The sequence below is a fragment of the Mustela nigripes genome, chromosome 16 (genome assembly GCF_022355385.1).
Source record: "Mustela nigripes isolate SB6536 chromosome 16, MUSNIG.SB6536, whole genome shotgun sequence".
Lineage (NCBI taxonomy): Eukaryota > Metazoa > Chordata > Mammalia > Carnivora > Mustelidae > Mustela > Mustela nigripes.
Genome location: NC_081572.1, coordinates 3,970,877 through 3,994,794, shown reverse-complemented (window position 1 = coordinate 3,994,794; position 23,918 = coordinate 3,970,877).

The window sequence follows — 23,918 nt, the reverse complement described above, 5'->3', positions numbered from 1 at the left end:
TGGGCAAATTTGTAAGACTGAGGTTTCTGGGGGCATATAGTAAGTATATGTTTAGCTTCATAAGGAATTGCCAAGTACCTTTCCAGCATGGCTGTGTCATTTCTCAGTTCCACCAGTGGTGTATGAGAGTTCTGGTTCTGCATCCCCATCAACACTTGGAATAGTCGGTCTTGAATTTTAGCCATTCTAGTGGCTGTGTTGTAGTATCTCATGACGGTTTTCGTTTCCTATCTCTGATTGTTAATGATGCTGAGCATGTTTTCATGTATTTGTTCACCTTGCTTAATTATTTAAAAAGTTGAATTTTATATTTGAGTGACTCTTGAACAAAACATTGTAGAAGTTTGTAGTATGACTAGTAGAAGTCTCTTCCTTCTCCCTGTCCCTGTCCTCCCCCAGAAGTGACCACTGTGATCTCTTCCAGGTGTCCAGCCTTTTAGACCTCAGCCTGAATGTTCACAGTCAGCCTGCACATCTTCCCACACCAGTGACCAGAGACCCTTCCCTGGAAGAGCAGTGACTCCATTCTTTAACTTGTCCGTGACCCTATGGCCATTCGTGTCTCCCTTTCCCTACACCCTCCAGTCCATCCCATCACGAAGAATGATTTTATCCCAACCTCTCACCCATCCCTTCTCTCAAACTTCCCCCATGTCCACTGGAGCCTCTGCCATGGGCTGCCTGGACAGTGGTCCCAGCGTCCTGATGTCCTTCTAACCCATCCCCCACACAGCAGCCAGGGCACATTTTCGAAGTGCACCTCTGATCACGTCAGCACCCCATGCCTAAGACCATGGTGGCTCCCGTAGCTCTGAAGACAAAGCCCACCCTCCTGCTGACCCCACTCCCGTCCATCACTATCCTCAGCACAGGCTGGGGATGCCTCCCCCTCTTGTACCTGGGAAGCTCCCACCTTCTTTGAGACCTTGCCCCCTGCCACCACTTCCTCAGAGAAGTCTTCCTGGACCTCCATTGCCAGAGGTGGCTGGGGGGAGGTCCTCCCCTTGGCTCCTCTGGGCGCCCAGTCCCCTGGCTCTCCTTCCTGGGCTGTGTCACAGCTGCTCGTTTTCATGGGTCTAGGGGTTATTGGGTGAATGCCCCCAGCTAGACCACACATGCTGAGGGCAAGATGGAGCTTGTTTTGTAAAGCACTGGGCTCTAGCTCTGGTGACAGCAAGCCCGGCAGGGGCCCAGATCTTCTCAGGTGACCAGCTAGGCTGTTAGGATTTTTGTTGACACCTCTTCCTGTCATTGCCTCGGGGTCACGTGCAGCTGGCAGGACACCCTGGTGCCACCTCTCCTGGAGGAAGCCCAGTGTCCCTCAGAAGTGTGGGGTTCTCTGCCCCGAGGGCAATAGACGCCAGCAGCTGGGGAGGTGAAGGGTGGTGGCCACATTTCACACGTGGGACTTGTCTCAGGCTGCTGTATTGAGCTCTGAGGGCTCTGCGTAGCAGCCTGGTCACTTCGGGGTCCCTCCCACCTGTCCCCTGGGGTCTTCTCCCCCAGGTCCTCCCACACAAGCCTGACTCGGGCTCTGTTTCTACATCACCTGAGCTAAGACACCAAGCTGACCCATTCGGATGCTCAGGCTCCTGTGTGGAGAACCCCCATTGTAGTCTTTGTTTTGGGGGCAGAGGCTCCCCAGATTTTCGCACTGGGTGTCCCCCTGTAAGACTCACTACACCCATGCCTCCTGCTTTTCCCTCCACGCTTCTCTCGGCCCTGCCTCCCTCTTCTCTCCCCTCTCCTGGCTTTCAGAATCGCCATCCAGTCCTTCCTGCTGCTGGCATCTGGACATGCAGATCTTGGCTCCCGTTTTGCATGAATGTTTGACCTTGGGTAGAGCTGCTTGCCAGGATGGATGTGTTGTGGCTGCATTTAATCACCGGGAGCAGCCCAAGCCTTGAGAAACCATGGAGACCCAATTCCCCATCCGCTGCTTCGAGATGGCAATGAACTTCTGAGAAATAGCTAATCAATAAATTGAACAAGCAACGCTGGCAACGGACCCTCTCTGTCAGCACCTTAATTACAATTGCAGAGATGAATTGCAGGGGTGAGGAGCAACAGCAGGGAGGCAGGTGGGGAGCTCACATTGACCCCTGATTCCTTGCTGGGAGGGGCAGGAGGGCAAAGTAAGCTTCTCCCCTCAGGGGGGCTGCGGTTGAAGAGGCTGGGATTCGATTTCTGGGAGACCACAAGACACAGGAGACACAGGAGATGGTCCAGCCATCAGTCTGGCTCTTTCTACCCACACTGAGTCCACATCGTGGATGGTTTTCCCAGATGGGCAGACCCAGCACCATGGAGACTGCCCCATGAAATTATTTCGAAAACCACCGGTGCCTCTTGGCTGTGTGAGACAGTGACTCCAGCAACTGACCTCCTTGGCCAGGACCCCACACATCTCCCCTTGGCCCGGCTGCACGTCTGAAGGAAGGTGACTCTGGACAGGTCAGCCAGCCAAGTGGCCCACCAGGGAGTCACTGGAGTGGGGGAACGTCCTGCTTCTCCAAGACTCCCTTTCTCCCAGGATGGGGATCTCTTTTAAATACATATTTTAGTTCGGAAAATGAAGAAATGTTTTAACTACTGCAGACAATGTAAAATTCCGACTAGAAAAAAAAAATAGATAAGATGTAAATCATTCTAAAATCACCTCCCCAGCAAGACTGATGAGACCGTGGCGTCGGTTTCAGTGTAATCTACTCGGGGGCCTTCCTGCTCCCAGCTTGGTCATCGTGGGAGGGAGCGTGTGCGTGCACGTGTGCGTGTGTGCGTGCGTGTGCCACCCGGTGTGTGCGTGTGTGTAGGCGTGTGTGTGTATGTGTGTGTGTAAGGGAGAGAGCAGACAGCAGCAAGAAGCAAGATGCTGAGATGCCAGGTCGTGGCAAGCTGCCTGCCTCGGGGCCAGAATTTTCCATGACAGTAAATAAATCTCCTCTGAGAGGTGGCAGGCACCAAGGGGACACGAGTGAGGTGCCGGCGTCAGCTCGGTGTTTACTGCACAGACAGAATATTTACAGCTCCATCTTTGGTGTGAAATGTGGCTCTTCCAGACCCCACGAAGGTCACTGGAATGTCAGGAGAATTTATGGGTGTTTTATAGCACATTTGTGCCGGCGAGCAAGGCGACGGGCTTCTGCACCTCTGTACCCGGCGCAGAGAGACACCCACGGAGGGAGAGGGGGAGCAGCTGGCTGAGAATCTGCCCCCCCCCCCATCATGCTCATTTATGCCAGTGAGTCTATTTGTCTGTGCGCGTGTAGAACATATGTTACTCCAAGGCCGGGGAGGGGAGGTTAAAACACGCAGAAGAGAAGAACAATTAGAAGAATCATGAATCACAGTTCTGTTTCTGCTCCTGCTACCGCGGCTGATTATTTCCTGCTTTTACCTGAGAGAGGCTGCATTAATCCAGTCCAGGCAGTTCCCGGGCAGATGGTAGTTCTAGATTCCGGAATCCCAGAGCTGGGCCAGAACCTCCAAGATAATAAAATCCGTTGCAGTCATTTTTAGTTGAGGAAGGCAAAGTCCAAGGAATTTTGTTCATGCGCCTGCCTGATCTTAGAGCCGTTGGGTGGGGGGTGGTTATTTTGGACGTCAGCTCCTGCAGCCGTCCCAGGGAAGCAAGAGGTTGCTCCTGGAGGTGTTCACAGTTGGTCCGAGCTGGTGAGCTGCAGGCTTTCTATTGTTTCTGGCTCCTGGCCCCGTGGGCTTTCCCAGCTCACATGCTGGTCTGGGTCCTCTTGAATTTAGGCAGGCGATTATTGGATCCTGGGCCCCACACACCCCTGTGGAGGGCATCCGACATCCTGGGTCAGCCACATGGCTCTGGGACCCCAGAGGAGAACAGCCAAGCCCCCAGCCAGGGGTGGCCATCAAGCAGGGTGTTGGAACCACACCACTAGGACGGGTCCACGCTGGCCACCAGAGCCACAGCTCTGCCCTACAGCCGTCCCTCTTGGCTGTGTGACTCTGGTCTTGTCTCTTCCTTCTCCAGACCTGGCCACACTGTATCTAAAGGTATGTCATTGGATTCAGTGATCTCCCATGATTCTGGATTTTTCTAACTCTAAGGGGGAAGTGGGCGCCCAGTCTGAAACATCCTTTACGGTTCAATTTATGCTGATCCTCGTGAGTGAGTCTGGAAAGGATAGAATTGGCGACAGTGCGCGAAAACGAACAAATAAGGTAAAGGGAGCGCTTCTCTTTATAGATGAGTGCCGGGGAGTGCGGGAGGAGTGGTGGGTCCGTGGAGCTGGAAACACACTCCTTGATCTAGAGAGGATGGTCGGGATGCCCTACAGGCGCCAGCTACCCTCCCTACCCCGCACCGCACTTAGCAAACACCAAGAGAAAATTGTGACGTCACACCGGGAAGAACCGGCCGACGCTGGAGGCCTCTGCAGTGTGTGTCACCTGGTGTGACGTGCTGAGAAGGGCACACATCGCTTCTGTGCTTTTGTCATCAAAAATGCACGCTCTGGGGCGCCTCGGTGGCTCAGCTCGTTAAGCCTCTGCTTTTGGCTGACATCACAGTCTCGGGGTTCTGGAATCAGTTGAGCCCCACATCCCATCTGGCTCTCTGCTCAGCTGGGAGTCTGCTTCTCCTAGAGCATCAGCTCTGCTCATGCTCTCTCTCTGTGTCTCACTCAAACAAAGAAAATCTTTTTTTAAAAAAATGCACAGGGCGCCTGGGTGGCTCAGTGGATTAATCCTCTGCCTTGGGCTCAGGTCATGATCTCAGGGTCCTGGGATCGAGCCCTGCATCGGGCTCTCTGATCAGCGGGGAGCCTGCTTCCCCCCCACCCCTGCCTGCTGCTCTGCCTACTTGTGATCTCTCTCTCTCTCTGTGTGTGTCAAATAAATAAATAAAAATCTTTAAAAAAAATGCACAACCTGAATCTGATCATGAAACATGAGAACAGCCCAAATCAAGGGATGGTCTGCAAAATAACTGGCCTGTGTTGTTCAGAAACTTGGTAAAGAAACACAGAGACTTAATGCTGTTTCAGGGGGCATAGCAGCCAAGTGTCGCCTGGGGGAGGTCCTGACCAGGCGGCACGTGGCAAAAAGGGCATCATTTGGATAATTGACGGAATTGGAATAGCGGATTAATCTGCTCGAGCTGCCGTAACGGAACAGCACAGGCTGGGCGTGGGACATCGGGGGGCAGCAGGGCCGTGGTCTCCTAGTGTACAGACGGCCACCTTCTTGCTGCGTCCTCACGGGATGGAGAGAGAGAGGGAGAGGGAGGGAGGGAGAGCGTCTCCTCCACCTTTCCTCATAGGGACCTGATCCCGGCACGGGACCTCATCTAAACTCAACTACCTCTGAAGACCTCACTTCCAAATTCCGTCACGTTGGGGTTAGGACTTCAACAGACGAACCTGGGGGTGGGGACTGGGGGAGGGGGACACCAGCATTCAGTCCCTAACAAGCAGCAACTATGGGTTAGATAATATTTTATCAAGGGTAAGTGTCCCGATTTTGACCCTTCTAGTTTCACATATAATCATGGTTATGCAAGACAGTGTCCTTATCCTCAGGAAAATGATTCAGAGATAGGGGACGTGTTGTCTGCAACTTAGTCTCTCTAAAGGTACAGGGAAAAGAATGAGCTCGGGGGACGCCTGGGTGGCTCAGTGGGTGGCTCAGTGGGTTAAGCAGCTGCCTTCGGCTCAGGTCATGATCCCAGCATCCTGGGATCGAGTCCCACATCAGGATCCTTGCTTGGCGGGGAGCCTGCTTCTCCCTCTGCCTCTGCCTGCCATTCTGTCTGCTTGTGATCGCTCTCTCCCCCTCTCTCTCTCTGATAAATAAATAAAATCTTTAAAAAAAAAATTCTTAAAAGAATGTGCTCGGAAAGCGTCTGTGACACAGCACGGAATGCAAAGAAGTGGTGAATCCGGTTTTAAAAACACCAGAAGTCCACCCATAAACGCAGCTCAGTAAATTGTGAACATGAAGCTGGTCTAGAATCAAAACCTCTGTGACTGGAGATCATCAAGTTCTCTAGTCTTTTGAAGTTGGTCTGCTCATTCGCCATCTTTCAAAGCAACCATCAAACACAGATTTCCCGAGGAGCGCGGTGACCGAGCGGAGCTCCCAGACCCCTTTGCTCATTTGTCCTTTCCCCGTACATACTCAGAAACCAAAGGAGCTCAGTTATTAGGTGCATTTGCCTGGCCAGCCAAAGAGTCATGAACTTCCCCTTCCAGCAACCCTCCCTCCCCCCCCCCTTTTCTCCCCTCCCCCTCCCCCCCCCCCCCCCCCCCCCCACCCCCCCCCCCCCCCCCCCCTCCTCCCCCCTCCCCTCCCCTCCCCTCCCCTCCCCTCCCCTCCCCTCGCCTCCTCTCCTCTTCTTTCGTCTCTGTCTCCCTCGCTTCCAAGTCAATACTTACTCTGATGTGAGAGAACGCTTTCCTCTCTCTCACTTCCCTGGGCTCCCGTTTTTCCAGATAGAAGTGAAAGAATCAGTCTCCAAAGTGTTCCATGGGAAAAAAAAAAAAAGAGAGCAGAATTGAAATTAAATATTGTAATGATATAAAACAGTAAGCAGCTCCGCTTGGCAGTCCTGACAGCCATTTGTTCTAGAAAACAGCAAGTATGATGTCAGCCCTAGAAGGGAGTGTGTTTGAATTAAGATAATTGCAGCCGATAGAACAACAAAGACTCCTTGCCGTCAATCACCCTTCACAAATTCCACGGGTAGAACCTTCCCAGTGGCAGGAGAAGTCTGCCAACGGGGAGGGGCGAGTGGGGCAAGTGAGCGAGAGCTTCCTGAAGGTTCCTCCAGAAGTCGGAGCGCTCCCCTTCCGGGGTCATAGTGCATGCTGGACTGTCCCCCCAGGACACAGCTCCCCCTCTCTGGTCAAGGGTTCTGACTGAACAGGTGTCTTTTTTTTTTTTTAAGATTTTATTTATTTATTTGACAGAGAGAGATCACAAGTAGGCAGAGAGGCAGGCAGAGAGAGAGGAGGAAGCAGCTCCCTGCTGAGCAGAGAGCCCGATGCGGGGCTCGATCCCAGGACCCTGAGATCATGACCTGAGCCGAAGGCAGTGGCTTCACCCACTGAACCACCCAGGCGCCCTTGAACAGGTGTCTTGATGACACCATAGTGACACCCGACGCTAATGGCTTTACCCATTGTTCCTCCGGAATTCTGAATCCGAAGTTACAGCCAATCCAGACTCCTTCCTTCCGTTTCTACGCAGTTCGGAGGATGGTTATACCTGCCCGAGATGGCCTGATCACCAAGGGATCCTTTCTGCCCCGAAGTAGGGCCCCCCGGGTTTTCTCCTGTTCTTCAGGGTTGGATTCTTCCCACAGTAAAATGCCCCCTCAGAGGGTCACCTCTTGGAACTCACATAGCCTTGAGGGAGGTTGCGGGGGCTGGGAGTCCTGAAAGCTACTGGAGCCCGAAGGTCCTGGGACAGAGCGGGAGGAGGCTCTGCGTGGGGTCAGGGGATACTGCAGAAAACAGAGCTTTCCGTGGCTCCAAAGCAGGACTCTGGCTGGTGGGAGCCTCTCCCCTCCGCTCCGGCGGCTCCGAGCCAGAGGGCAGGGCCGAGCCCCGGACGCTCACACCCCCATCTTCTTCATCCTGCCCCTGCTCATCCTGGCCCGGGATGTGGCCGTTCAGTCCTGGGTGCAGTTTCTCAGCATGGCCCCAGGTCTGCTGGGGCTGGAGCATCCTCCTAGGAAAAGCCTTTATCTCCCTCTGCAGTGGTCGGCAGCAGGTCCCCCGCCAATGTTCCCCTGGAGCCTCAGAATGGGACCTCGTTTAGAAGAAGGGTCCCACAGTTGTAACTGACTGAAGGATTTGAGATGAGGTCATCCGGGATTTGGGGAGGCCTGAAATCCAATGACGGGTGTCTTTTGAGAAAGGAGAGGAAGGTATGAGACGTAGGGACAGAGGAGAGATGCGGGGAAGCCGTGTGACAGCCGGGCGGAGACTAGGGGATGCGTCACCAGCCATGGAACACCAGGGATGCCCGGAGTCACCGGGAGAGGGGTGCAGGATGGCTTCTCCCTGGGGCGGGGGGGCTCCAGAAGGAACCAACCCAGTGGATGCCCTGATGGTGGGCTTCTAGCATCGAGAGGTGGGCGAGAATCATTTTCTGCTGTTCGTGGTCATTTTTACAGAAGCTCCAGGACACATCCTTCCTTGCACGAACACGTCCCGAGTGCCTCTGTGAGCCCGCAGCTCTGCGATGTGCCGGAAGGGAGGTCAAGACCAGACTCTTGGCGTGGCGTGGCGTGGTGTGGCGTGGTGTGGCGTGGCGTGGCTCAAAGTGGCGGGGGCGGGGCTCTGGGGGCTGGGACGCGAGACCTGCCCCCCACCTCCAGCGTCCCTTCTGCAGCCGCGTGCTGGGTCTGCGTGAACAGACGGGGCACCGTGGGGTGGGCTGCAGGTGCGGAGAGTGTGGGAGACCGTCTTCGTGATTCCAGCGCCCAAGCACTGCTCTCAGGGACACTCCTAGCGTTCTCCGCACACCCAGCTCTTAGCTCCCCAAATGGAAACGCTGTTCTTTGAAGGAGCCAAGGAAGTTCGTGCGGGAAGATCAATAAAATATAGAGTGAAAACGAGTACTGCCTGAGATGTGGACAGGACAGTCCAGCAAAGAGGTAAGACAGTGATACGGTGCTGGAGCCTCAGGCGCGTCGAACCTGTCATGGAAATGACTCGGGCGAGAGCGAGCGCAGAGGCAGAACCTGCCCCCCGTGGGCCGGACGCCACAGCTCATGACTCCTCTTGGACAAACTGGCTCTGGGATGTCACCGGCTCACTGCCATCTGTATCAGGCACCTGACCCTGGGCATCAGCCCACGGGAGACTCTCACCGTCCCAGGGCCGCCACGATAACGTCCCACGGACTCAGGGGCTTTCACCAGAGAAACGGACCGTCTCGCCGATCTCAGGGACTAGAGTCCAAGACCAAGGTGTCAGCAGGGTGGGTTCCTTGGGAGCCTCTGCTCCGGGCTGCCGGGCCTCGCAGGCTGTCTTTGCTGTTCCCTGCCTGGGAGAGGCACCACCTGGGTTTGTCCGGTGGCTGGAACATCAGGGCTCCTTCTGCCGCATGCTGTGAGCTCAGGTGCGGCCCCAGCATGGGTAACATTTCACCAGCATGGGGAGAGGATTTTATTTTATTTTCTGAGGATTTTATTTATTTATTTATTTATAAAAAGAAAACATTTTGTTTGTGGGGTTTTTTTTAAGCTTTTATTTATTTATTTGACTGACAGAGATCGCAAGCAGGCAGAGAGGCAGGCAGAGAGAGAGGAGGAAGCAGGCTCCCCGCCGAGCAGAGAGCCCGATGTGGGGCTCGATCCCAGGACCCTGGGATCATGACCTGAGCTGAAGGCAGAGGCTTTAACCCACTGAGCCACCCAGGCACCCCTGTTTGTGTATTTTAAAGATTTTATTTATTTACCGGAGAGAGAATGAGACCGAGGGAGCACACCAGTGGGAGGAGGGGCAGATGGAGAAGCAGGCTCATTGAGCAGGGAGCCCGATGCGGGGCTCAATCCCAGGACCCTGGAATCATGACCTGAGCTTAAGGCAGACACTTAACGGGTTGAGCCACCCAGGCACCTTCAAGAGAAGGTTTCAGATGCCACACTCCGCTCTGGGGAAACCAGGTGGATGTCCTTGTCCCTCACAACCTCGAACCCCAGTCTGTGGAGAGCGGAGACGTGCTCTGATGATTCAGAAGCAAGTCAAGTTCTGGGTGCCTCCCCGGACCCGAGTGCTTCCCAGTAGAAGGTCATTCATTCATTCACGGATTCATTGATTCAAGACCCGTTTCCTGAGCCAAGACCACACACTCTAATTGTTGCTCTGAGCCGGGAGACTGGGGAGGGAGCAGGACAGTCAGGACCCTGCTCCGTTTGTTGGAATTCCAGCAAGAAAAAGGCAGACAAGAGACGGATAAATAAGACAATTTTAAATAGCACAAGGAAAATAAAACCGGATCCAACAACGGAGGGCAGGGGGATCCGGAGACGGGCGGGCAGGGTGGATCCGACCTCAGAGGGTGGGGTCTGCGAGGTGGGAGGCAGCCCCCATCCGGGAGGGCCCCCCAGACCTGGCGAGGAGTTTGGGTTTCATTTAAAGGGGATGAGAGACCCCTGAGGACATCATGTCAGGAGCACAAGTGGGGATTGGGGGCATGGGCTGAGCATGTCCAGCCGCGGACCCGGTGGAGAGGGTCCATGCCTGTTTACACGGGAGTGTTTGTTGAGTGAATGGTTTAATTATCGAGACACTATGCGCTGGCTTCCATTAATAATGCAGGGAATCGCAGTGGCAGATTAAATTCTATAAAGCAGTAAATTGCCCAGGAAAGTGAGCACCATGAGTACATTGTAGGTCTTTATTAGATAGAAGCCCGTGGCTGTGGGCAGACGGGCTGATACAAACGCACGCATTCGAGAGACACGGGAAAATGCATCAACCCATTTCTCAAAATCACATGAAAGAGTCAGGCTCGCGCTGAAGGAGGTGAGGTCCAGGGAAGCTCGCTGGCCCCGGGAAGGGAAGACCATGGCCTGTGCATTAGCGCCAGGGCTGGACGGCGGCTCGCTGCCCACCCAGAGTTCTGGCCAGTGAAGGCGCCCTTAGAACACTTATTTCCGTTGCAGTGTCAGAGGAGCACCGTAAAACAATATTCGAGGGAAGGACTGGCTGTGTCCTGACCCCGCGTGGCTCCGGACGCCAGCAACACAGTGCAAAAGGGAACCCGAGTGGGATTTCCCCGGGCTCTGCTTGGCGCCCCTCGGGGAAGGGGGCGCGAGGGGGCGGCTGCCTGCTGGCCAGTCTCCTGGCCCGAGGAACAAAAACCCTGTCCAAGCGGCCCTGGCAGTCCCGTCTTAGTCTTGGATTCCAACTTGGAAAGAAGGATGATGAGGTGCCAGAGGCAGGATGGGGGTCTCAGCCGTCCGGCGTGGAGACGGGGAGTGTGGGCAGGAGGGGATGAACCCCAAAGGGTGCTGGAACGGGGGTCCCCAAAGGCAGCAGTGCCTTTCCTCGCTGGTGTCCCCGCTCTGGGAAGCACACGCAGCATAGAGTAGGTCGACATCAACACCTACCGAATGAGTAAATAAATGAAGAAACTCCAGCGACGGGAGACGCAGACGGAGGAAGAGCGGAGATGCTCATGAAACCATTCTAGGGTCTCATCTGTCCCTCTGGTCCTTTGTGTCCAGGGCCTGGGGGACACACCCTTGTCCTGAAATCCTAGATGGCCCGGCCAGCAGGAAGGCTGCTTGTCGCTGTTTGGGAACAAGAGCCAGTGCCATCAGTCCACTGCCAGCTGTGTTTTGCACATCCGTGGTCTTCCGTGGAAAGTCTTGCCCTTGGATGAGACTTGTCGCCCTGGGTGTTAAGCTGTTGGGGGACAGAGGGTTACCTGTCCTCATCCCCATCTTACAGACAGTGCACACATACCGGAGGCCTGGACACAAGGCGTCCGACTGGGTGCGGGAAGAGAATGTTGGAGATTCTAGTTACATTTATTTTTCAGTGGCGTGCTTGGAAATTTTTCATTTTTGCATATATATTTTGTAATGTGTGTGTTCTGCCGGTGGCGCTAGTCCAACGGCTCTCAACTGGGGATGCTTTTGCTCCCAGGAGATACTGGGCAGTGTCTGGAGACATTTTCGAGGCTCACCATCGGAGTGGGAGAGGGGGTTGCTCCCGGGTCCTAGCAGGTGGAGGCCAAGGAGGCTGCGAAACAGGCCACCACGCAGGACGGCCCCAGAACAGAGCTGGACCCAGCCCGAACGTCAGCAGTGCCGACCCTGAGACCCTGGCCCAGCCTGCTCCTCCAAATCTGTCCCTTCATGTTCCCATCTGAAAAGCGTAAGGTTGGCTGCCTGCCTCCTAGGTTCCTACGAAAGGAGTTCACATGGTAAAGCATTTGACACCGGCACGACGTCTGACCCTCATACCTGTCTCATGGGTGGCGCTCGGCAATTTCATTCTGATAGAAAAACACCATAAAACTCCGGAAGCGGGCATCTGAGTGGCACAGTCGGTGAAATGCCCGACTCTTGGTTTCGACTTGGGTTGTGACCCCGAGGTTGTGAGGTCGAGCCCTGCGCCGGGCTCTATGCTCAGAATGGAGTCTGCTTAAGGCGCTCTCTGCCTCCAGCTGCTGCCTTCTCGCTCTCAGATAAATAAATAAATCTTTAGAAAAAAAAAAAAATCTTTGGAAGTGCTGGACTCAATAGAGATAGATGATCAACAGATACTGAACTTCGTAATAACACCAGATAATACTTTCCGAACTCCATACATTTGCTGAATATTTTTTGTCTAGTAGCCTTTTAAATTTCAGATACGGTGCTTTTTTTCTCCAAAGTTTGGTTTGGGTCTCCTGAGTAACTTCCGTTCTTCTTTATGCTTTGCTTTGTGGCTGTTTGAACACCCTCTTCTGTCTTTTTCCATTGATTGACTTTTTTTTTCCCCTCCTGACCTGGGGACGGATTCTCCCTGGTTTTTTGCCTGCCTCGTCATCAGACACGGTTTTCATTTTACAATCCTTGGTGCTAGGCTGAAATATTCATTTAAATACTATCGAACCGTGTTGCGAAACACAGGTGAGTCACGTAGGATCAATTTTATTTTGCATTTTACAGATTTAATTAATTGATTGATTGATTTAGAGAAGGCGAGTGGGGGGAGGGGCAGAAGGAGAGGGAGAGAGAGAATCTCAAGCAGAGCCCCCTCTCCCACCCTGAGTGGGGATCCCCATGCGGCGCTTGAACTCACGACCCTGAGATCGTGACCTGAGCCAAAATCGGGAGTCAGATGATTAACCGACTGGGCCCCAATTTTATTGTTTTGAAAATACTTTGTTAGGGTAGATCCAGAACCACAGTTCTTCTGGGGCTTAATTGGTCCCAGATTACCTGAAGGCACGGCTGAAAGGTAGATTCATCAGAAATGATTTTATCTTATTTTTTATTATGTATCTTATTATTTGTTATTATTCTTTTACTTTATATTTGAAGGGCATTTTTGTTGGGTATAGAATTCTCATTTAATTCTTATAGCACTTTAAAGATTATATTCTTTTGTCTGCTGGCGTCAAGTATTTTTAATAAATCGGTGATAGTAGTTCCTATTTCTTTCCCTACGTGCAGCACATTTCTCTCTCTCTTCTTTTTTCCTCCTGACTGCTTTTAGGGTTTTATCTTTATCTTCAGTTTTCAGCAATTCAACTGTGATATTTTTTAAGGAAGGTTTTCTTTGCGTTTATGCTACTTGTGGTTCGTTGGAATTCTTGGATGTCGGCTCTGATATTTTTTTTCATCAAACTTGAAATTTACTGTAACTATTCCTTCAAATATTTTTCCATTAATTTTATCCACTTCTTTACATCTTCAGTTCAGATTAGAGACTTTCTATTGACCTACCTTCAAGTTTAGTGATTTTTTTTTTAAGATTTTGTTTACTTGTTTAAGAGAGAAACAGACAGAAATAGAGAGAGCATGAGTGGGGCGAGGGGGAAGCCTGCTTCCCACTGAGCAGGGAGCCCGATGAGGGGCTCGATCCCAGGACCCCGGGATCATGACCTGAGCCGAAGGCAGACACTTCACAACTGAGCCACCCAGGCATCCCACAGAGCTTTCCTTTTGCAATGTCTCTTCTGCCATTAAGTCCATGATTTTTTAACTTCTAAGTTCTAGAAACTTCGTTAGATTTTAAGACTGTATAGTTTCCATCTCTCTGCTGAAATTCCCCATCTTTGTGTGTGTGCATCTCTCTGTAGAGATCGAGAGAGATGAATAGAGATAGATATCTTTCATGAAAGAGTTTGCGAACACATTTATAAGAACTGTATGTAAAATCTTGTTTGCTGACTTGAGTAGCTTCGTGATCTCTGGGTCTTTCTAACAACCGAGGTTTTTTTTCTCCTGGCTGTTTAGCCACAGTTCTCTGCTTCATGCAGCTGGTGGTTTTTGACCGTCTCCCGAATATTGGTGACACTCCATGATCGATCGTCTGGATTATTTTGTCTTTAATCAAACAGCATTAGCTTTGGTTCTGACAGCTGGTTAATGTGCTCGTGGACCACAGCTCCACCGTGCCCTGGCTGGTTATCTGTTCGGGGGGGGGATCCAAAGGAGCTCTTACTGTAACGGTGAGAGCAACCCCGTTCCTAGGGCATAGTCTTCCAGAGCCTCAACTGCATTCTTAACCACTAGCCCCATGTCTGCCCTTGGGATGGTCAGAACGTCAGCGTCCCCTGGCCCGGCACCAGGTCTGGGATCCCCACTTAGCTCACAGATTTCCAACAGCTATTCTGTGTTGGGTCTCCTGGAGGCTTGCCCTGTGCGTAACCTGATGGGCCTTTGGCCCCAGACTCAACTGAGCTCCATGCCAACTTGGGGACCAACTTCTCTGCCTAGCTCCCATCGCTCTGGTGTCCTGCCTGCAAACTGCAGATTCCTCAGCAACGTTGAGCTCTGGTCTCTGCTGTTTTCCACCCAGTAAAACCAGAGCTCTCTGTTTGGGCTCCCCGTGCTGTAATTCAGCAGAAATTTCTCTTTGCTTCTAATGGGACAGGGTAAGTAGTCACTGATAAAAGGAGTCAGATCACCTTGACTACCTTGATGAAACAGGGCTCCCTCGAGGGGGCTGGGGTGGTCCTGCCTCCCTAAGCCCACACGTGCCCCTAACTGCCCAGAACCAGGTTCTGTCAGCCTGGCAGTGCTGCCCTGTGGCCCCCCCAGTTCCCTGTCCCCTGTACGAGTCCCTGGGAAGTTGGCTCTGCTCAGAAGTTTGTCCCCTAGGGTCTGTATCTTTGTTGTCACCTTCTGTACTGGGTGGAATGTGTCCCTCCCCCTCCCAGAATCTACAGATGGGATCTTATTTGGAGAAAGGGTGTTTACAGAGGTGATTGGGTTAAGATGAGTTATGCTGGAGTAGGGTGGTCCTAACCCAGTGACTGGTCCTTAGAAGACAAGGGAGGCTCAGGAGGAAGGTCACGTGAAACCCAGAAAGGGGGCGGGTGAGACAGGCGGAGGTTGGAGGGGCACCTCTCTAAGCCGAGGATGCCGGCAGCCACTGGAAGGAACGGATTCTCCCCTGGAGCCCTCAGAAGGAGCCGACCCTGCCCACATCTTGATCTCAGACTTTTAGCCTCCAGCACTGTGAGATGACATTTCTGCTCTTCGAAGCCACCCAGCTTGTACCGAACAGATAGTCCAATAAGAGGTCATTTTCTTAAGCTGGTTCGAGTGGGCTTCTGCCCCTTGAACACAGGAATGGTCTTCGCCATAGCCTACCTGTTTCTCCTTCACACGCGTTTGGAAGTTCCGTCTCCTTCGGGTGTGGGATTCCACACCCTCTCCCTGACCGCTGACCTCCTCTTGTGCTTCCTACGCACCCTAAAGGACATCGGCCCGGTCCCAGCAGCAGCCTCCAGGGAGGAGAGGCTGGAGGGCAGCCTGGTGCCTCCCACCGTGCGTGGTGCCTGATGGATGGTGCCTGATGGATGGTGCCTCTGGGGGCTGCTTTGGGGAAGGAGGATTGAGGAATGAATCCGTCTGTGGGTCTGGACTGAAGCCGGTCAACCAGGTGGAGTCTGGAGAGGCCAAGAGTCCCCGAGCCCCAGGGCCCCTCCCCCACACCCCAGCCTCTGCCTTCGGAGCGGAGTCCCGTCATCTGCCACATGCAAACCCGAAGTGAAGGACCCCCGGGACCCCGGATTACGGACACTTACAACTAATGCCAAATAAACAAGACGAAATTATATGTAATTACTCCTCAAGTCATTTACTTGTACCGGTAATTGACCTGTGTGTCCTTTAATCTTTAATGCTCTTTTAAAATTCAGCCTCAGGGAGCCATCACGGTTACTGACATTCGTCATGGTAAAGGACTCTGGAGGCAGGAGGCTTTGGTTAAGATGTCTTCAAAAGAAACAACCGACTTAAGAAGACGTGACTCTCGCACCTCAGGATGAAAAGATGCAGGGCGCGGGCCGCGGCCGCCTGTGCTCTCGCGGGCCTGGAGGACAGCGGCAAAGGTGGTGAGGATGAAGACGGCCTAGCAGGTACCACAAACGGTCTCGATAGATTCTCCAGCGAAGCTTTAGGGACGGTGCAATCATTAGCCTCATTTTACCAGAGGGCGGACAGGTCACACCCCTGTCCCATCACGTCACATGTCCCATCAGACACACGGCGCTCGGGGCTGTCCTACGCCAAGCTGGACCTCTCTCCCGTGGGAGCCTCAGACCCTACACTGCTGCCCCTGCAGGGGAGCCGCCCCCCCCCCCGCCTCTGCCTCACGAACAGCACTCCCCCCCCACCAAGGACACCACCCCTGCAGGCATCCCTGGGCGGGTCCCCTCTCTAACCTTTGGTTTTCTTGTCCACAAAACGTGGGTGAGGGTTCCTACGGCGCTGTCTGTCGTGAGGATGAAATGGGGTCATAGAGACGAGTTGTGTGACAGACGGCGCTCTGCTAGCTTCCCCCTGCCCAAACCGGGGTCCGGGACTGAAGCAGAGTGCGTGAGCTCTCCTTCTCATCTCCTGGAGACAAAGATGGGGAGAGACACCTTGCTAGCTTTTATCTTACCCCTTTGAGTGTTACCCAAGCCAGTGTTCCGAAGGTGCTAAAAGAAAAAGAAGAAAGAAAGAAAGAAAGCCCCCAAAGCCACAGGCCCACAAGGGGACAGTTTTGGGGTGGCATTGCAAATCTTAATCCCCTTCAAACAGATCTGAGGTTTGGGCGCTCTCCGATAAATTGCCTTTGGCTTGGCCGCTCAGCTCTCAGCAGCCAGGTGCCATCAGAAGCACCTTTTAAATTAAATTTTATTATCTGATCTTATTAGGGCAAGAACGTTTAACATGAGATCTGTCCTCTTAACAAATGTTTGAGTGAACAATAGGGTATTGTTATAAGAGACACAACGCTGCGCAGCAGATCCGTGGGACTTTTTACCCTGCATGAACTTCTGCTGAACTTCTCCCTGCCCCCAGCCTCTGACATCACCTTCCTCCTCTCTGCTTCTCCCAGGGTGGCTGCTTGAGATGCCTCGTATGCCCGGAGTCACGCGCTGCTACGCCGTCCATCCCTGGCTTACTTCCCTGAGCATCAGGACCTCCAGATTCGTCCATCTGGTCAACTAGGCAAGAGTTCCTCTTTATAAGGCTAACTAATACTCCATCGTGGGCACGGGACACATTTTTTTTTTTTTAAGATTTTATGTATTTATTCATGAGAGAAAGAGAGGCAGGCAGAGGCAAAGGGAGAAGTAGGCTCCCCGCCAAGCAGAGAGCCCGATGAGGGACTCGATCTCAGGACCTTGGGATCATGATCTGAGCTGAAGGGCTTAATCGACTGAGCCACCCAAGCACCCGGCACATGACACATTTCCTTTGTGTGTTCATCTATCCATTCCTCAGAGGAAACACGCAAACAGCCAACAGACGTAGGAAAAGATGCTCCCCATCACTGGTCATCAGGGAAATGCCAGTCAAAGCCGCAGTGAGACACCACCCACACTCGTTAGGACGGTTAGTCTCAAAAAAAAACAAAAGCCAGGACACCTGGGGGCTCAGTTGGTTGGATGACTGCCTTCAGCTCGGGTTGCGATCCCGGGGTTCTGGGATTGAGTCCCGGCATCGGGCTCCCAGCTCCACGGGGAGTCTGCTTCTCCCTCTGACCTTCCCCCCTCATGCTCTCTCTCCCTGTACCTCTCTCAAATAAATAAGTTAAAATCTTTAAAAGACAAAAACAAAACCAAAATCAAACAAAAAAGATAACAGGTGTTGGCAGCGATGTGGAGAAACCAGAGCCCTCTCGCCAAATGCTGCAGGGGCTGTGGGAGGCCGTGTGGCATTTCCTCGGAAATCAGAAGTACCGTGCGCGGGGCCCAGCGCCGCCTGGCACCACCAGCCGCCCGGTGACCGTCCTCCCTCCGATCGGGGTTCGGGGTCCCGCAGCCAAAGGCAGTCGGAGGCCAAGCAGCGGTTTCTGAACGTTGCTGTGTTCGAGCCTGTGCTGGAGCAGGTCTGCGGTCAGAGCTCGGCTGATGAGGAAAAAGAACGTCCCGGTGTCCGGAATCTGGGCTCCTCCTCCTCCCCCAGGATGTGCATTGAAGGGGACCAGAGAGTGGAGGTTCCTCCTAAGATTTCGAGGCCTGGGTTGTGTGAATCCTGAGTCCGCAGACCCTCCCTGGGGCCCACACGTGCCCCTCCCGCACCTCCGTGTCCAGCGCAGGCTGCCCGCCCTGTCCTCCCTGCCGGGCTCGGGCCGGGCTCCCGCCGCACCCCTCCCCAGCCAACAGCTTCCTGCCCCCGAACTCTCCCCCTTCGTGGAGAGTGGCCCCAGGCGCCATCACTTGCTTTTCCGCTGGGCTTCAGGTCTCACTCAGTGTGAGGCTTACGGATTTTTCCTCGGGATTCCTGCTTCCTTCCCCCTGGCCCTGAGACCAAAGTGGCACTCTTCTGCCCAGACCCGGCACCGGCTTCCTCCCTGGTCTCTAACCTGCCCTGCGATCAGCAGCCCAGGGGTGCCCCTCACTTGGCCGACCCCCACCCACCATGCCTCTTTCTCCCCATCCCCGTCATCACTGTGCTTCTGGCCAGAGCCGGGCATCACTCACCGGGACCGTGCCACACCCAGCTGGACTCCTGCTCCTTCCCATAGTTTCCTCGTGAACATCGGCTCCCCTGCTCCGGAGCTGGGCCACCGTTTGGCTCTCAGCTCATTTCCTGCTGCGGATCCACGGATCTGGCTTCAGGGAACGTGCCCTCTGTCCCCACCGTCCCACAGCCACTGTCCGCGCCCGGTCATCATCCCAGCATTGGTCCAGAGCTTGGGGTCAGCACCAGGCTGGCCACTGCCTCATTTTCCCGACCCCTCCCTGGACGGCAGCCTTCCAGAAGGCAGTATCCTCTTCCTGCCTTTATCTTGCGGACTTGCCAGGCAAGTCCGCACACTCATTCCCCACCTGCCTGATAAATTGGCTGAATAAATTAATTTGGGGCTCATTTTCCAGCTTCCTGCCTGAGTGGGGGAGCTGCTTCCCTGACCCGTGGGGTCGCCTGGCCCATTAAGCCTGGCCCCAGATCCCATTAAACTGAGGCGAAGGGAGTGTGCACGGCAGGGACTCGCCCCAGAGACCCCGCGCACCGGATCAGGCTGTTTAAGGAGGTCAGTGCAGCCGGGAAGGCTCTGCGGCTAATCGCTCTCGGCATTAATCTCAGCGCGCTGCCGGGGGCTGGCCTGTTAGATTGTGTTAATTTGGTAATTACTGAGGAGGGGGAGGCTGCTCTGTAACCCTATGTCATTATTCTTTAACTGGAATATGAGATAGAAATGGAAAATGAGAACTTCCAGCAGCTTAAATCGAGCCGGTGGGGACAGCCTGGGTCTGCCTTCGTCTCCCTGCGGCTGCCTTGTTCCCTTGCTTGTGCCCAGCATCCACGTCCCCCGGGGGGAGGGGCCCCGACACCGGGGCGGGGGGGGGGTGGGCGGTGGCTCTCAGCATCAAGGCCTGTTTTCTGGAGAGACAGGACTGGAGCCACATTGTATGATGACCTCCACAGCGGCTGAAAGGGCTCAGGACCCCCACACACACCCTCTGCCAAGACCTGGCCTGCATCTCGGGCCGCTCCCTATTGGGCTGGTGGCCCCCCATTCTCCTGGGGGGTCTTTTTTGCACCTCGTACCCCTAACTACAGTCCTTGATTCTGCCTCTCCTCCCTTGACTGTCCCCCTCCCCACCGTGATGGCTCAGACACCGAGTCCTGTTGGGGGCGAACCAAGACATCTGGATGCTTTGTGGGGCCTGTGCTAGTTCCGGGATGGGGCTGCTTCCAGGCGCAGCACGGCCGCAGGCGAGGCATACACAGCCACCGGGCTGAGGAGCGCTGTCCTCTGCCTTGGGAGTCCAAGCAGGACCTGTCCTTCTGTCCCTCAGGCATCCCTGGAGTCTGGTTTCCTCTTGATTCCCGTGGTGCAGAGTCTGGGCGGGGCCTGACTTTTCACCAGGACCATCTCAGCAGCCTGATGCGGCTTCTCCCTTCAAGCCTGGCTCTACTCTCGTCAAGCCTCTCCCTCCGCCGTCCAAGGACACAGATGTTGGGACCAGACAGACTCGGCTTAAAATCTTAGAGGAGAAGCCAGAGGCCTCCTGATGGCCCTCCAGGGTCATCAACGACCAGGCCCCCGTTCTGGCTCCGGGCTCTCCCTCTCTCTGCTCCAGCCAGCTGGCTGTCCGCTCTGCACAGGCCTGGGGGGCTCCAGACTCTGCCGTATGACTAAGTTCCCCAGGTGTGTAACGTGCAGCCGGGCTTGAGAAGCAGGATCTCCAGGGTGACGCTCAAGGTCACTGGGTACTCGTCTGACCTGGCCCGGGTCTATCTGCCCAGGGTCTGAGCCCTCCTGCCCTGCACTTGAATCACATCCAACCACAGCTCTGTCAGCACCTCTGTGCCTCGCCCTTGTAATCCCTCTGCAGGAAAGAGCCTCGGTTTCCCTTCTGGGTATTTTCTCCAGCCCTGCAGCCGTCCTGCATCTCCTTGGTGAGACCTCGTCGGTCCCGTAGGGTTCCCTGTCCTATTTGGTCCCGAAGGTCAGCATGGCAGACCCTGGCCGCCTCTCCTCCTGGACCTGCCACATTTTCATCTTCTGTTTATAGGCTCTGACGATGTAGCAACACAGGGGCTCCGGGCCAGAGAGCCCTGGGTTCAAATCCTCAACGGCCTTGCTTATGTTCCTGGGCCTCAGGGATGTCTCCTAATATCCCCGAGCCTCAGTTTCCCCCTCCATGAGCCACAAATACTCTCAGCCCATTTTTATGGAGAACCTACTGTGTGCCATGGATTTCAGACCCTCTTCCTGTCTGCTCCCCATCACGACCCTATGAGACACACGGAACATTACGGACACCAGCGGCCACGGGACCCCACTCCATCCTCACAAGACGGGGGCTGTGACCAAATTACCCAAGCCCCAACCTCCCCACCCCCCGGCCTCAGCTTTGTCCCAGGCTCTGAGGGCACCGTGCCCACCACACGGAGGTTGCAGCCGCCATTAAACAGTTCCTGCCAAGTGCAGAGAACACGGGAAGCCCTCCAGACGTCTCCGGCCTCTAAATGTGCACCTGCCGCGGGAGAGACGGTCTTCTACTCCCAGTCTTGGAGCGTCGCTGAGGAGATCACATGAGACAACGTACGAAAAGTTTGACATAAAATACGTCTCTTGATAAATGCTTGTCCCCTTCCTTCCTCGCCTGCCCCCAACCCTGGCCGGATTCCGCAGGAGTCACGCTCCTCATGGACAGTGAGCGCGTCTTCCGGATCCAGCGCCCAGCGGAGCCCCCACGCACAGGAGGGACTCCATCCACGGCAGGATGGTGCGCTCCCATCTCTGACGTGTCCAGCAGCTTCCCGCCACGCGAGCTCTCCCTCCGCCTCCGTTCACCCGCCTCCCGTCCCTCTACTCGCTCCCCCGGCAGGGTCCACACCCACCGCGTGCCGACACGCTTCTGGGTGAAGGTCCCGGACCTGGGGAGCCGACACCCCACGTCCGGAGAGACAAAAACCTGCTTCCGTCGCATAACCCAGGTGACCGGGAAGGCGTTGAGTAAAAGCAGTGAAGAGGAGGTAAGAGCACGTTTCCCAGACAGTATCCAGAAAACCCCTCCGGGACAAGGTGACGGCGGATCGTTTTAAAAGTAGTGTAGATCTTTGTTAGCACTTCAGAGAGTACAGAAGAAGGTCCCTTTGCTCCATAACCATCGCTCAGAAATCGCGCCTCCCCAGCACCTCGGCTTTCGTCTTCAGGTTTGAATGGACAGATCTGTCATGTGCTTTTAAAATTTGAGGGGACACTCGTCATTTTACGGCTGTGTTTGTTTTTCCCGTTCCTGTGTGTCAATATAGAATTTTTTTTTTTTTAAATTGGTACCACAAATACATATGCGGTGTTTTCACCTTTGCAAAGGAAGCAGATAGTATTGTGCAGATTCCAGGCAATCAAGGTAAGGAAGAAAAGAAAAAGAATTTATAATCTGAAGGTTCAACACGTTGGTCCATAGCCTTCCTATTTTTTCCTTCCTTAAAGTGGGACGTGCCTGGGTTGTTTCGGGTTGTATCTGGTCTCGTCCGGATAGTGTCTGAAACCCAGGAGGAGACGGTGGGATTCAGGGGGCAGGAAGTAGCATGCCGACCCTTGTGCTCTGCCGTTGACTTTGCCGAGTCGTGTAACCTCTGACTCCTACAAAAGGAAGTCCAAAACCCTTCCTGGACGTTAAGCCTGGAATAAACACCAGAGAGCAGAGGGTGGCCACGAAAGACCCAGGGAGGAAGGATGCCTGCCTGAACAGGTGGACCGTGAAGACCCCTGAACCTGGGGACAGGTTAGCCTGACGGTCCTGCAAGTCTGTGGACTTTTCACGTCACCTTTTCTCCGTCCATCCCCTTCACATGCCCCAAAGTTGGCACGGCTCTGCCCAGAGAGGTCAGGAAACCTGGCCGAGTCCCATGGCTCCAGAGCGCACCTGGATCCACAGCATCCAAGGCCACACCTTAATGGCCGGTGACCAGAGACAAACTCCCCCGACATCTCCAAGGGTGGAGGGGAAGGTGCCCGGGCTGTCCTGGGCAACAGCAGTTCCGTTTTCGGTAAAACTGCTCAAGTTCAATTGTGAGGGTGAATTTGAGCGAACCCCAACGTTGCGCTCTCACGGAGTGGACATCGGCCCCTGGAAACGAGATTCGGTGCCAACGAGACGTCAGCCAGAGTGATGCTCCGGGCTCTGCCCCCCGAACAGGAGGTCCACGAAGTTCTAGCGCACAGCCTTGGCTGAGAAGTCCTGACCTGGACGGAGAGGCATCCGTTTCTGACCAGCCTGTGTGTATCTATTTGTTAAAAACTCCTTCAGAAATGCGCACTAACTTTTTTACTGAAGAAGTAACACTTTCAGAATATAAAAATTAAAATAGTGAAAAAAGTGTGGGCTTGAGTCCCTGTCCCTCCCGCCCCAGGCCCCCAGGCCTCCTCCTCAGATACGGAGAAGGGTGGCCTGCCTTTCCTTCCAAACCCCGTGTGTGCCCGGAATCACCCGTGTCTGTGTATCTCTGGACTGCGCCGCGCCGGCCAAGCCGCGTCCTTCCTTTCCAAATGCTGCATGTCTGCCGCCGTCTCCTAAGCCCGCTCGTTCGGAGCGACCCCAACCTTCTCACGGCTGCGTAGCGCTCCAGGACTCGGCTGCGCCCGGGCGTGTGAACCGGCCCCACACCGTCGGGCGTCCAGCTTCTCCAGCATCTTGTTCTTGCTGCCGCCGCTGCGGGCAACAGTCCTGTGCCACCGTCTTCACGTGCACGTCCGAAGACGCCCGTCCGGAGAGCAGAGCGGAATTCGTTCCCACTCGGAAGGTCCCAGCAGATAGAACAGAGAAGAAGAACGGAAATAACAAGGCACACGGATCAGGAAGGACAAGACAGATCGGTCCTAATCTGTCGTCGGTAGAATCCTCTCCCTACAAAATCCAGTGGAATCAGCCGACATGACGAGAACCAGCCGACGATTCGGCAGCGCGACCAGGCGGATTCCCAGCATAAAAAAGCAGTTGTCTTCACAGGCCCAGCAGCAGCCAATTAAAAAATGTCATACTAAAAGAAAAAAAAAAAGAAAAAGAAAAGAGTGGAACGTGGGGGCCAGAGCACCCTCTAGACCAACACCTGTCCCACTGCGGGTTCCGCCAGCATCACCGGGGGCCCGAACCACAGGCTGTGGGCCCCGCTCCCAGCTTCCCAGCAGCAGACCTGGGAACCTGCATTTTGACGAGCTCCGGGGCTGCTGCTGCTGCTGCTGCCAGCCTTTGAACCCCACTCGGAGTCACGAGGATCTGAAAACTTCGTCCCCACCCCCACGGCACCA